General features: G+C 38.3%; 1 protein-coding gene across 18 annotated transcripts in view; it reads left to right on the top strand.

The window, feature by feature from the left end:
• JADE3 (jade family PHD finger 3) overlaps positions 1–13,320 on the top strand; it is a 150,693-nt gene that overhangs the window by 62,481 nt on the left and 74,892 nt on the right. Inside the window, exon 1 of one of the 18 annotated variants that reach the window (XM_082378116.1) lies at positions 733–8,239. The exons of the other annotated variants lie outside the window; for them this stretch is intronic. The gene's annotated coding sequence lies outside the window, so the exon portion shown is untranslated. Of the gene's footprint in view, positions 1–732; positions 8,240–13,320 lie in introns of those variants that run through there. 18 annotated transcript variants of the gene reach the window in all.

The raw sequence follows: 13,320 nt of genomic DNA on the forward strand, positions 1-13,320 counted from the left end.
TTGCAAAGTGAGGAAGTTAGAAGAGAGCCTTCCAGGCAGAAGGGATAGTATGATTATATAAAGCATAGGGGTGAGATGCAACATGGGTGTGGGAACTACAGAGGTTCAGCATTGTTAGAGCATAAAACTGGAGCATAGTGTGTTTAGGAATAAAGCTGCAGAAGTAGGTATAGCTTGACTGTGGAGGACCTTGTTGGCCTTGATGAGGACCTTGATAAAGATCTAGGAGCAAAGGGAAGCCATTGAAGTCTCAACAATGAAGGGGCATGGTCGAATTTGTGTTTCAGGTAAGTTTCTGGCATTTGGGTGGAGGGTGAATTTGAGGGCAACAAGATCAGGAGCCCCAAGACCAGTTAGGAAGCTGCTGTTGCAGTCTCAGTTTCAGGAGATGGCTAAGTCCCAACCTAGGAAAATGAAGGCTAAAATGGGATGGGACTATTGATTTAGAAGACTATTTCAGACATTAACTTGGCAGGGTTTGATGAGGATGTTCCAGGATGAGAGAAAGGAAAGAGTTAAGAGATTTTTTTCTAGATTTTGTAACTACATAGAGGGTGCCAACTGAGACCCCTAGAAGGGAGGAAGAACCAGTGGAGAAAAGAAGGTAGTGGCCTTAGTGTTGATCTCCTTTCAGGTTGATGTGTTTGGTTGGCGGGGGGGGGGGTGGGGGCGTGGGTAGGGGGGGTGGAGTTAGATTTTTTTTTTTCTTTTTTATCTTTTCCTTTCCTTCTTCCCTCCCCCATCCCTCTTTCTTTCTATTCTGGGAGCCATAGCATGGGTTTAGTGTAGTAGGGCACTTTGGGGAAACACCATCAAAAGATGGTTAGAGGAAGAAAAGGATATTAGGGAGCAATACAGGGAACCCGGAAAAAAAAGCCTTTGGAAACCAAGGCAGCTGTTTCAAGAGGGATAGTGGGAGGGAGGGACTAAGTGATCAGTATGTCAAATGCAGCATACAGGTACTTAGAGATGAGGGTTGGGAAATGTGCACAGACTGGTGACTTTTTCAAGAACTCTGTAGAAGGCAATTGAGGAGTGACTGAGAGCAAGGAAGGGAAAACAGACCATAGACTACATTTTGAGGAGTTTGCAAGAGAAGAGAGAGGAGATTAGGTATTAAATAGAGAAAAATGATGTAAGGTCAAGAGATAATTTGGGAATAAAGGTAGGGAGAGATTGAAATCTGTTAACAGGTAAAAATTTAGTATAAAGGCAGATTTTTTTCTATTCATAGAAAGTTATTCTTTGTTTAGAGCTGTCTAAAAATTAGAATGGATTGCCTTGTTAAATAGTTGCTCCCTGTCACTGGAGTGATCGAATAGAGATTAGATGTTTTCTAGTCAGCTGTGTAGAAAGATATGTTGGTGAGCGTCTTTGGGTGTTTTAGTCTCTGTTCAGTTCTCAACACTTTGCCCAAAGTTGATTTAAGCATTATAAACTAATGAGTTATTCTGTGGACTTGTGTTGCCTGGCAGCTCTCCATAGATTGATCAAATCAATGGGCCAAGTTAACTTATGTGCCTTTGATCTTGAAGGATGAAATTAAACTGCAGATTCTTAGATAAGAAAATATTGAGGCTCGGTGTCCAGGAACGTTTCATCACTATGACAGTCAACCATGGTCTGGGTTCACAGGTATTTTTGACAAGGTAGTCACTTTCCACACACAACAACAGAGCCTTTATTTCAAATTTTTGAGAGGTTTTTTTAAATCTGTCCATCATTTTTGTAAAACACTGTTACTTGGAATAATTAAAATAGCACTGAGATTATAGGAGAAATGGATAGAGAAGAAAAATCTGTTTCCTTTTCTCTCTCTGTGATTCATATTCCTATATGGATGCTTTTAGTTTACATAGAAGTTTGGTTTTTTAGGGCCAAGAGGAGATAATTAGTTTCCATCTATGCTCTCTAGTCCTCATCTTAGATCTTTTAGTGGCCCTTTTGGGTAGCATTTAAAACAATTCAGGGGTAAACTTTGCTGTTTGTCTCAAATGACTACTTATCTGTATCCAAATCTGGCTTCCTGGGGTACTGAAGCATGAACAGCATAAATTACTGAACTCAACTAATTCTCAGAAAGCCACATTTTAGTCAGTACTTTCCAACTTTCTCATTTCTGTTACAGAACTAACAAGTGGTATAACTAATTAATTAGACTTGTATTCCTTTTCAAGTTATACATTTTAAATTCTCTCTGTTAACCTTTTGAAAATGCTAATAAGTAGTAAAACAACAAATCCATACAGGGAAACTAAAACATGCAAGTACTGGAAAAAACAGCTCCCCCGCCCCCAAGAATAAGCACCAGGTGTGGTGAATATTTATCTTTTAAGGAAAAATAGTTGCATCCTTGTTACCAACTGACTTTCCTTCTTATGGCCCACAGATAGGGGAGCAGCCTCCCAGTTACCCCCAGCCCTGTAAGTTTTACCCGTTTCTTAGCCTGTTTGTTTCCTTGCTCTGGGAGAGTGCAGTAAGTGAAAATCTCACAAGTCCACAGGTTGATTCTTTTCCTTTCGCAATTTAATACTTTCCGAACATGTTAAGTACATGAATAAAAATGCCCTTTTAATCATATTCTTACTTTTTAACAGTTAAATTTTTTATTTTGAAATAAAAGATTTTGAGGTAATACGTCTAAATTTAGAGAGGAGTTGCAAAAATAATATAGAGAGCAAATTTCCTGTTCCAAACAAGATGGAGTAGACACATTTCACTGTATTCCAGTTAAATGCAACGATATAGGTAGTTTAAATGTAAATAGATGGAAAAAGACATACCATGCAAATGCCAATCAAAAGAAAGCTGGGGTGGCTATACTAATATCAGATAAATTAGACATCAGAGCAAAGAAAATTACAAAGGACAAAGAGGAGCACTACATAATGATTCAAAGGGTCAATCCACCCAGAAGACAGGGCAATCTTAAATGTGTACGCACCAAACAACAGAGCTTCAAAGAACATGAAGCAAAACTGAACATAATTGAGAAATAGACATAAATCCACAGTTATTGGTGGGAACTTCAATAGCATTATATACTTACTTTTCAAGTGCACATGTAACATTCACCAAGATAGACTATATCCCAGGTCATAAAACAAACCCCAACAAATATAAAAGAATTAAAATCATACAGAGTATATTCTCTGACCATAATGGAATCAAACTAGGAATGAAAAACAGACTACAGGAAAGTCTTCAAACACTTGGAAATTAAACAACACACTTCTTATTAATCCATGGGTCAAGGAGGAAGTCTCAGGGAAATAAAAAAATACACTGACCTTAATGAAAATGAAAATACAGCATATCAAAACTTGTAGGTTGTAGCTAAATCAGTACTGAGTGGAAATTTATAGCACTAAATGCTTATATGAAGAATAGATGAAAGGTCGCAAATGAATAATCTAAGCTTCCACCTTGAGAAAATAGAAAAAAGAAGAGCAAAATAAACCCAGAGCAAGCTGGAGGAAGGAAATAATAAAGAAGAGAGAAGTTAATGTAATTGAAAACAAAAACAGTAGAGAAAAACAATGAATCCAAAAGCTGGTTCTTTGAAAAGAGATTCTGACTTAATTGGTGATGGGTGCAGTTTGGGCATTGGGATTTTACAATCTCCCCAGGTGATACCAATGTTTAATGGGAATTGAGAACCTCTGCTGTGGAGGCCAGATAATTTTCTCAGGGTTTAACCGGTGTTGGCGTCTATGGCCCACCCCTTTCATTTCTCCTGAGGAAAATTTGTAGCCGTTTCATTTTCTCTCACTTTTTGTTGCCCTCAAAGTCAGTGCTGATCCTTTCCCTTGTATGTTAACTTCCCTGCCTGACTGCCCTTTTGCCATCAGTATAGCCCTGACCTGAGGTGAACTGTTCCCAACTGCAACCCCCCTCCACTTCACACCCACACCACCTTGATTGATTTGGGATTAACCCCCAAAACCCCCTCTGATTGGTTTGTCACACATCATTGATCACCAGCTTTAGGCTGTGATCACCCAAGCCATAGTAACAGTGTGTCTAGTGCACCTGGTCTTGTGACCCTGGCTCTGAGGGAGCCGAAGGACTTGGTTTTTCCGTTCTGGTAGCCAGTGCAGTGCCTGCCCTTTATTAACACAGTATTAACAGCTGATGTACGGTGGATTTGCACTTGCTCAGTAAGTTTGGGGTTGTTTGTTTGTTTGACCTTACATGTGAGACCTGTTATTGTTTCTAAAACCTGGGATAAAGGTATTTTTCTCCTAATAAATTCTGATGATCACTTTAAATCAGGTAGATGTTATTGTAAATGTATTAGGGGTACACGTGCCTAAATTTCAATGTGGAAGCAACTCACAGCAAGAGATAAGACATAATGGAAATCATTATTTTTAAAAAATTGTTTGAGTTTCTATCTGGAGAAAGAATTAAGTATTTCATAGTAAAAGTTATTCTTGTTGATTTACTTTATTCTTAAGAGGTCTTATTTGCAAATGGTATTTTATCTTAAGAGGATTTATGCTTTGTACATATATCTCTTTATTCTTAAGATGCCTACTTATTTATCTGGGTAGTTGAAATTATTGAATATATGTATATAAATCAAAAAGAAAATGTAGGGAATTCCCTGGTGGTCCACTGGTTAGGACTTGATGATTTCACTGCCGTGGCCCGGGTTCAGTCCCTGGTCAGGGAACTAAGATCCCACAAGCCATGCGGCGCAGTCAAAAAAGAAACAAAGAAAGAAAGAAAGGGAACGTACTGCTAATTTTTAAAAAGTTATTAGAACTGGGGCCTTTTTGCTTAAAAGGCATAAAACAGATTTTAATTTAGAAAGGGTCTAGGACCATTAAAATTTGTCAAGATAACGTCACAGAATAGGCCACCCAAGCTGAAACCTTCCAGTGAGGTCTGTATTAGCCAAACAGTGGGCTGAGAGATTGGGAAGGAGGGGGTGGTGTTAGGAAAGTGATAATTCAGTTGTATGCTTCCAATTTTCAGTATTCTTTCTTTCATTAAAAGAAAGGTTTCTTGTGGTTTAGACCAGAGGTTGGCAAGCTATGGCCTGTGAGCCAAATCTAGCCTACCACCTGTTTTTGTATGGCCTGCGAGCTAAGAATGGTTTTTAACATTTTTAAGTGGTTGAAAAATGAAGAATAATATTTCATGACATGTGAAAATATGAAATTTGAATTTTAGTATAATAAAGTTTTATTGGGACAGAGCCGTGATCATTTGTTTATGTACTGTCTGTGGCTGCTTTCATGCTACAATAGCAGATTTGAGTAATTGCCACAGAGACCGTATGGCCCACAAAGCCAAACATGTTTGCTATCTGGTCCTTTACAGAAAAAGTTTGCTGAACCCTGATTTAAACTCCCTTCCCAATGTGGCCTTCCCATGCAAGATGATTTCTACTCAGGAGGTTTGAAATTCCCAAATAATTTGTTAACATTAAAGAGGGTAAGCCTGTTTCCTGGCAACAGGGATAACTGTGGTTGACATAGAAATACTTGACTGAGTGGCAGGAACCTGCCTAGGTAAACTGGTATTTTCTTCTTTTTTCTTTAATGCTTTTTGAGGGCTTTGGGAAAGAGTTGACCTCCAGACTCCTCATCTGGTCACAGGGGACTCATGAGTCACACGATGTGTCTTAATTTTTAAAAACAAGCTTTAAAATGACTGAGATGAAAGCAGTCTTCTTTTAAAAAGTACAGAAAACTTCACCGACTCCAATTTCTGGTATCTCTTCTTTTTTAAAGACAAAGATTTGTGGGGGGTAAGGAGAAGCAGTAAAATATGTAGGATATGTTCTTTTTCTTCTGATTATTTTTTGTTTACTCAATTAAATATTTATGGTTTTAGTTACTGGAGTACTGAAATGTGGTAAAGATAAAAGATATTTGAGGTGAACAGGCTTGAAGGGAAGTTTTGTTTCCACAACACTGAAACAGTGATAGATTGAATTGTTTTGTAGAGAGGGGTGAATTCTGAATTAAAGCATAGGCAGTGGACTCAAATGGTCTCAGTGTGGAGGGGGTTAGTATTGTTTACCCCAGAGCAGAGGTAATCAGCTCAAGAAACACATCTATAGTATTTATGATTTCTGTTTAAGGAATAGTTTGGGAGTTTCTTTGCCCACATGAGCAGGAATTGATCCTTAAGAATAAAAGAAGTGTGCTGCTCTGGTCTGACCAGTGGCCTAACTCAAACGTCTGTCTCTGTTAATGGCCCTGAAGGGTATTTTCCTGAAAGTCTAAGGGAGCTGGACTTTTAGATGCTTCTTTACTTAAGGATTACTTCCAAATACCATCATGGATTTATCCTCCCTGATTTTATCTCAGTCCTTCTTGAACCTGTTTACATTTTCATTCTGTTCCACTTCTTGAGCTGATGAGTTCTCTAAGTTCCCTAAACATTGCTCAAAGTCCTGCTTTCTTTTTGATAAAATTGCCTTTAGGTTACAGGGATTGCCCCTTTGTTACTTTAACTCTATGATTGGGTGAATAAAGTCAACAATTTCCACACTTGATTCTTATCGATTTCTGCTTCATTCTTTTAGAGCAAGATTTCTCAACCTTGGCAGTATTGACATTTTGGGCCAGATAAATCTGTGCATTGCAGGATGTTTAGCAGCCTCCCTGGTCTCTACCCCCAAGATGCCAGTAACGCTGCCCCTTCCCAGTTGCGATAACCAAAAATGTCTCCAGATATTGCCACATTGTCCCTGGGGAACAAAATTGCCTTCAGCTGGGAACCACTGCTTTAGATATTTGTCTTTTCCAAACTGTAAGGTTTTGTGCTTTGGGGACTAACTTTATAAATATGGAGGCTCCTCTATCCAGTTGATTGTATTGTGCTTTTCTGGGTTTTTTCCAGCTCTGGTTGATGTCCATCTTGAACGACAGTGACAACTACTTTTCATAGTTTCAGTTTTTTCCGGTCAGCTGCATCGTTTGTGAGTGGTGTGGGGAACAAATACCTTGAAAACTTAGAAGTTTTTTCTAATTATAAATGTCCTATATGTGTACTGTAAAAATGTGGAGAATGGAAAAATTAGAAAGAATGTTTTTGTCACTCAGAAAACTTCAGTGTTATTGATGCAACTAGTGTTAGTAAATTGGTTTATGGCCTTCATTATTTTCTATATATTTTATTTCATAGGTGCAATCTTGCTGTAAGACCAATTTTTATACTGTTTTTCCACTTAACATTTTAACATAAATGTTTCCCTGTGTTCCATGTTTAAATAATTGAATGAAATACCATAATATTAATATACTTTAAGTATTCCTCTTTTGTTTGATAGCTAGGTTTCATCTATTGTTTTTATTAGGGAGTTTTAATGAACATTTTGTTCATAAATCATTTTCTGTGTTTTGGATTATTTTTCAAATATGAATGTTGGAAGTAGAATTCCTGGATCACAGGGTATGAATATGTATAAAGTAGAGCCTTAGATTATTTTTAAGTTGCTGCATGGCCCCACAGATGGCAGTGAATAGTGGCTCCTTGAACTGACCATGCATTTCAGAAGTATGTCTGGTGGGTGTATAGAAGGAAAGAAAGGGCTGTGTTTGAGTTAATCGCTTTTCCTGCCGCCTGCTCTTCTGTGGGAACATTAATGGGGAGTCAAGTAGCCACCAAACCACAGACTTAGATTCCAGTCCCAAGTAATCCTAGTTGGGTTGACTTCCAGACAGTGCTCCTTTAAGAGGGAGTTTCACCCAAGGAAGGCATTTACTTTATACAGTTGTATTTTGCCTGGCTTACAGTCACTGTTAAGATAAATCAGAATGCTGTTAATCATTTTGGTTGAGATTATAGTAGGAATAAGATCTGAAAACCGCCTTCAAATTACTCTTCTCAAGGGTGCAAGGTAAGGGCTGGTGCACATTTCATTTCTGCCAAAACAAAGGAATACTCATTGTGGGAGGTAAGGAAGAAAATAATGTCATTGTAAAGTCTGCACGCTGAATAGAGGACTAGAAAATAAACAGCTGAATAATATATCCAAATGTAAGGCAATGAGGTACATTGCACTGTACTTATTTTTGGTTTTGCTTAACAAAAAATTTTATTCTAAAGTACTTTTTAAAGTGTACCACCAAATGAAGTTTCACATGTTGTCTTTAGGGGTGCCTGGAAGCAGAACCTGAGACCATATTTGAACATACATGATTTGCTGAGGGAGTGCTCTCAGGAGGAACTTATAAGGGAGCAAGGACAAGAAGGCCGGGAAGAGGAGGAAGCTAAAGTAAGGATATAGTCTTAGGAAAGTCTAGCCTTAGCCTGTTTTGGTTAGGGGCATGGTTGGGGTGGTGTAGAGCTGCTGGCTGCCCCTGGGAGGGAGACAGGGAGAGTATAATCTCCCTGGCAGGACTCCAGCCCTTGGGGAAAGGGACAGCTGTGAGCCATTAGCAACCAACAAGCAGTACCTGGGAGATGGGTATGCTAGCTAGTAAAGGGGATGTGGGTGGGGCATGTTTACCTTGTGCAAGACACTGTGCTGAGACCTGGGGGTAAGAGATGAATGTGACATAGTTCCTGCTTTGAAGATGGTTGTGGTCTTGTGGCAGGGCTGACCATGTAAAGAATATTTACAGTGCAACTGAAGAGCATTTTACATGGACGGAAGCATGTATAGAGACTTGGATAGAAAGCAAAGGAGCGAATAATTGTGAGAGAGGCGTATCTGGGGAACTTCACTGAGGAGATCTAACAAATGGGTCGGACCAGGTTGGGGGAAAATGGGATGGTCCGGGTAAACAGGCAGGGGACTGTAGGCAGAGGGAAGAGCCCTGTCCAAAGGCTGGCAAGTATGAAACAAGATGGTATGTTCATGGAATCACATGAGGCATAGCATGTGCAGGAGGCAGGAAGGCAGCAGCTGATGAGGCCTGACAAATTGGAGCCGGAAGGCTGTGGGCCTCCAAGGCTATGCTCAGGAGTCTTGGGCTTAGAAAGGGCAGCATTCCTGCTGTTAACCCCCCAGCCTGCCTCAGGTCTCAGGGTCAACTTGGAGTGCCCTGAGCTCTGCCCTCTGGTGGCCATGTAGCTCCAAGCACGTCATTTAAACATTCCTGAGCCCCAATTTCCTCTGTAAAATGGTGATAATGATGTTTATAGGACTGTTGTTGTGATTAGAAGTAATAAAGACAGATCTAAAGATTTGCCATCATGGAATTATTCTGCTGATATTTACTGTTCTTTGTCATTTTCCTGTAGTAATTCAAACAGCAGTGCTGTCACAGAAATAAATCAGTGGACTTTAACAGCCCAGACCCAAAAATTTGCTTGCTTTGTTTTCTTTTCTAAAAATTATAAGCAACCCAGTTTCCAGGACTGGTGTTATTGGTGTTAATCTGTTTCCTAGGCTCTTTATTGATAATAAAAGATTTTTTGTTTCCACCTATAGTAAAAAGTGATTGTTACTGTAATAGTTTAAAAAGCACCAGATTTGGGAATTCCCTGGCAGTCTGGTGGTTAGGACTCGGCGCTTTCACTGCTGGGGCCCGTGTTCAATCCCCAGTCGGGGAACTAAGATCCCACAAGCCGTGTGGCGTGGGGGGAAAAAAAGCGCCAGGTTTTACAGATTCTTAAAAATCGGCATCTCCCTCAGTCATGAACAGTTTGGTAGCTCATCTAAAGAAGAGAATATTATAGAAAATGGAGACACTCTTTTAGCCAGAGTTCATAAGACCAGAACTTCAGATGAGAGGAGTATCTAGCTTACAAGAAGTCTTAGGTCTCCTGAAACTTTCAAGAAAGTGAAGAGAGAGGGGCCATACTCAGTTGGCTTTCTTCACTGAGAGTTTTTAGAGAATAAAAGTATTTCTTCTATGGCATATGCTGCCTTCAATCCCAGTACAAGCTATCCATATGGAGGTTATGTTCAGTAGACATAGAATTTTTCTATTGATGTTATTCTTGACTCTACCTAAAAATTTCTCATTGTAAAATGTCACAATATTTTTTAAAGGTTTTTTTAGCTTTATTGAGATATAATTTACATACTATAAAATTCATCCATTTTAAGTAGACAATTCAGTGGGTTTTAATATATTTACAGAGTTTTGCAACCATCACTACTACCCAATTTTAGAACATTTCTGTCACCCCAAAAAGAAGCTTTGTGCCCATTTGCAGTCAGTATGTGTTCTTACTCCCAACCCTAGGCAACCACTAATCTACTTCCTGTCTCTATAGATAGGCCTGCTCCTACTCTGGACATTTCATATAAATGGAATCATATGATAAGTGATATGGTGTTTATGACTTCTTTCACTGAGCATAATGTTTTTGTTAAGTGGGTTTTTTTTACATGTTTTACATTTGTTTTACACGTTGTAGCACGTATCAGTACTTTGTTCCTGTTTATTGCCGAGTAGTATTCCATGGTCCAGATGTACCACAGATTGTTTAACCATTCACCTGTTGAAAGAAATCTGGGTTGTCTCCAGTTTTTAACTATTATGAACAAAGCTGCTATAAACATTTGTGTATAGGTTTTTGTGTGAACATGTATTTCCATTTCTCTGGGGTAAATGCCCAAGAGTGTAATTGCTGGGTCCTGTGATAGTTACATGTTTAATTTTTAAAGGAATAGCCAAATTGTTTTCTAGAATACCTGTACCATTTACATTCCCACCAGCAGTGTATGAATGATATAGTTTCTTCACATCATCACCATTTGAATTTTCACTGTTTTTTATTTCAGCCATTGTGGTTTTAATTTTCATTTCCCTGATGGCTAATGATATTGAACCTCTTTTCATGTGCTTATTTGCCATTTGTAATGCTTTTTGGTGAAATGTCTGTTCAAATCTTTTGCCCATTTTAAATTGAATCATTTGTTCCTTACTGTTGAGTTTTGAACGTTCTTTACGTATTCTGGATACAAGTCCATTGTTGTAAATGTGGTTTGTAAATATTTTGTCCCATTCTGTAGCTTGTTTCTGTATCTTCTTAACAGACTTCTGCAGAGCAAGTTTTTCATTTTGATGAAAGTGAATTTTTCTTTGATAGATCTTGCTTTTGGTGTCAAATCGAAGAACTCTTTGCTTAACCCTAGGTCCTGAAGATTTCCTCCTTTCTGTTTCTAAAGTTTTTTTACTTTTACATTTAAGTCCATGATCCATTTTAAGTTAACTTCTGTATAAGGCCTGAGACTTAGGTTGAAGTTCTTTTTTTTTTCCTATTGTTCCAGTACCATTTGTTAAAAAGGCCATCTTCCTCCATTTGATTACTTTTCTACCTCTGTCAGAAATCTGTTGGGCATATTCGTGTGGGAGTATATTCATTTTAATACTGCAAAATATATTAGGTTGTGGTAGGCAGAATAATGGGCCCCCTAAGATGGCTATGACCTAATCCCTGGAACTTGTGAACATGGTAGGTTACATGGCAAAGGAGAATTAGGGTTGCTAATCAGCTGACTTTAAAGTAGGGACATTATCCTGGATTATCTGGGTGAGCCTGATGTAATAACAAGGGTTATTAAAAGTGGAAGAGGGAGGCATAAGAGAAAGGTCAGAGAATGAGGTGTAATGATAGAAGCAGGGTTAGAGAGATGCAGTGTTGTTGGCTTTGAAGATTGAGGAAGCTGGCCAGGATCCAAGGAATGTGAATGGCCTCTAGAAGATGGAAAAGGTAAGGAAATAGATTCTCTCCTAGAGCCTCCAGAAAGGACCACAGCCCTGCCAACATCTTGATTTTAGCTTAGGAATACCTGTATTAGACTTCTAACCCACTGAACTTACTATTAGAGATAATAAATTTGTGTAGTTTTAAGCTACTGAGTTTGTGGTAACTTATTGCTGCAACAATAGAATACTAATAAATGGATATTTCAGAAAAGTTCCCATTGATAATAGGATTCTAAATGTTTGGGCACACCATTTATCTGGAAAGTTTACATATATGGAACATCCCAGTGGTATCAGACAAATGAAGTGCTACTCTAGGTAGATTTGTGCATTCAATGGGGAATAATTAGAAAATATATTACTTTTATCTTTAAATTTCTACGTTCATTGTGACTTTAAATTATATTCTTTTTTGATGGGAAGTGTTTTGTGACTTGTTTTTGTTTGCATTTCAGAAGAGTGTTTGAATGTCTTGAGTTTTACACTGGGAACCAAACACAGCCCCCAAAATTTATGTGACGGGAGGTTAACATCCTATTGAAAGAAACATTCTTCATTTTGCAATATATACAGATACTGAATTATTATGTTATAAACCTGAAACTAACATAGTGTTATATGTCAATTATATCGCAATTTAAGAAAAGAAATATTCAGTTGACTTTGATAGTAGGACAAATAGAATTTGATTAATAATTTTGATACTTATGCTAATCCTACTCGTTTTTTTAAATAACAGCTTTATTGAGTTATAATTTACATACCATACAGTTCACCCATTTAAAGTGTACAGTTTCATGATTCTTAATATATTCACTGATATGTGCCAACATCCCTACAGAGCACTTTGAATATCTTATCTCATTGCCTTCTGATTTCCATTGTTTTTCATGAGAAGTCAGCTGTTAATCTTATTGGGGTTCCCTTATAAGTGAGAAGTCATTTTTCCCTTGCCGCTTTCAAGATTTTCTCCTTGTCTGGCTTTGAGCAATTTGACCATGATATGCCATCTATTTGTGCAGCTGTTTGCAGACAGTAGTATAGTAGTAGTAGTAGTAGTGGTGGTGGTAGTAGTAGTAGTATAAACTACTTGGAGTTTTTTGAGCTTCCTGGATGTGCAAATTAATGTTTTTCAGTTAAATTGGGAAGTTTGCAGCCACTAAAAAAAATTTTTTTTGCTTTTTTCTCTCTCTCCTTGTGGCACTCCCATTACATATATGTTGGTGCATTTAATGGTACCCCACATTTCTCTCAGGCTTTGTACATTTTTCTTCATCTTTTTTCCTGGTTCATGGTTTTCTTTAGTTCTAGGAACATATTTACATGGCTAATTTGAAGTCTTTGCCTGTTAAATCTGACATCTGGTTGCACTTACAGGCAGTTTCTGTTGCCTGCTTTTTTGCTGGTGTATAGGTCATACTTTCCTGTTTCTTTACATGTCTCGTAACTTTTTGTTAGAAACTGGGCATTTTAGATAATATAACATAGCAACTCATTACTGGTGCCCCACCGCCCCTCAGGGCTCTTTATTGTTATTTGCTTGTGAATTTTTTTAGTAACTGGCTGCATTATTTTATTGAAGCCTATTTACTCTCACCCTTTGCCCTGAAGTGTGAAGTCTTGATGTTGCTTCTTAGCCATGCAGCCTTTGGTATGCCCACAGTCACCCTGGGATTGACTGTGGTTTTGG

This window comes from Balaenoptera borealis, assembly GCF_965194805.1.
Source record: "Balaenoptera borealis genome assembly, chromosome: X".
In the NCBI taxonomy this organism is placed as follows: Eukaryota; Metazoa; Chordata; class Mammalia; order Artiodactyla; family Balaenopteridae; genus Balaenoptera; species Balaenoptera borealis.